Raw genomic sequence first — 2,124 nt, forward strand, 5'->3', positions numbered from 1 at the left:
CACTCCTACTAAGGTTCTAGAGAATATCACTCCAGAAGAAGCTTGGAGTTCCATTAAACCAGATGTAAGTCACTTTCGTGTGTTTGGAAGTGAAGCATGGGCCCATATTCCAGATGAAAAGCATAAAGCTTTAGAACCTAAGAGTGAGAAATGTACTTTTGTTGGATATTCTGAAGATGTAAAAGGTTATAGACTTATTCCATTTAAGTCCAAAAATGTTATCATTAGAAGAGATGTAAAATTTGATGAAAATAAATCGGCCTGCGAGCCTAGTCCGGCGGATGTGCCACCTCTTCCTATCTCTTCTACTTTTGAAAACATTTCTTCTTCAGATGATGAAAGCGAGGATGATAATCCTCCCCCACCTTCTCAGGATCCTCAACTTCCAAGATGGGTCCGTGCTACTCGGGATGCAGCAGGTGATCTTGCCGGTGATCCTACAGATCAGCGACGTACACGTTCTCAGTTTGAAAGAGCCTCTTCTTTACTGGCTCAAGCTCCAGTAAATCATGATCCTGACACTTTTGCAGAAGCTTCAGGCCATCCACATTGGGAAGCAGCTATGAATGAAGAATATCATTCATTGATGACAAATGATACATGGGATCTTGTTCCTCTACCAAAGGGACGCAAACTTGTTAGATGTAAATGGGTTTACAGAACCAAGTATGGACCAGATGGGAAAGTTGATAAACATAAAGCTCGTCTCGTTGCTAAGGGCTTTTCACAGGTTGAAGGCATTGACTACACTGAAACCTTCTCCCCTGTTGCCAAAATGAACTCTATCCGCCTTGTTCTTTCCCTTGCTGCCTCTTTAAAATGGGAAGTCCATCAGATGGATGTTAAATCTGCCTTCTTGCATGGGGACTTGCAGGAAGAAATCTATATGGAACAACCCATTGGCTTCATACAAACAGACTCCAGCCTTGTTTGTCGACTTAAGAAATCCCTTTATGGCCTCAAGCAAGCTCCTCGGGCTTGGTATGCCAAAATGGATAGCTTTCTTTTAGAATCTGGCTTTTCTAGGTGTCATTCTGACAATACTGTCTACACCAAGAAAGTGGGCAACTCTCTTATCATCCTTGTTCTTTATGTTGATGATCTTATTCTTACTGGTAGTGATCCCAACCTTATAAACCATGTGAAGTCCAGCCTTAAAAAGAAATTTGAAATGACAGACTTAGGACACTTACACTATTTTCTCGGTCTTCAAGTCTTGCAATCCCAAGAGGGTATTTTCCTTTCCCAGTCCAAGTATGCTTGTGATATTCTTCGTCATTTTCACATGGAAGACTGTAAGCCAGCCCCTTCTCCCTTTCAGTCTGGAGTCAAACTTTCAGTCTCTTGTACTTCTCCTGAAGTTGATGCTACCTTATACCGTCAACTTGTCGGAAAACTCTTGTATTTAACCCATACTCGTCCTGATCTTTCCTTTGTTGTTGGCCTTGTTGCTCGTTTTATGCAAAACCCCCGTGAAAGTCATTGGAAAGCAGCTAAAAGAATACTTCGTTATGTTCGAGGTACAGTACAGTTTGGGATTCATTACAGTGCCAAAGCAGCTCCTCTGTTAGTTGGTTTCACTGATTCTGATTGGGCTGGTGACCCTGATGATCGGAAGTCTACTGCCGGTTATGTCTTCACTCTTGGTTCAGGACCTATTACATGGGCTTGTAAGAAACAGGCTGCCATTTCTCTTTCGTCAGCAGAAGCAGAGTATCGTGGTGCCGTGGAAGCTAGTAAGGAAGCCTTGTGGCTTCGTCAGATCCTATCAGAGTTTGGCTTTGAGCAGCAGCATCCAACCACACTTTGGTGTGATAATCAAAGTGCCATTCAGCTATGCAAAGATCCAGTCCAGCATCAGCGCAGCAAACACATTGAACTACACATGCACTTCATCAGAAAGCTCATTCATGACCATGTTCTTGAAGTGCAATATTGTCCAACAGATGATCAGGTTGCAGACATCTTCACAAAGGCTCTCACAGAGGCGAAGTTCACTAAACTTCGATATATGCTTGGAGTTCAGGAAGTTGTCACTAAGGGGGGATAGGCTCTAGTGCCTCCTTCCTTCTCCTATTGTGTCATATTTGTAAATCCTTCAATCCTATCCCAAGTTGTTCTTAA

This window comes from Pinus tabuliformis, chromosome 3_1, assembly GCF_031772625.1.
Source record: "Pinus tabuliformis cultivar Carrire ecotype Pingquan chromosome 3_1, CPIR1, whole genome shotgun sequence".
NCBI lineage: Eukaryota > Viridiplantae > Streptophyta > Pinopsida > Pinales > Pinaceae > Pinus > Pinus tabuliformis.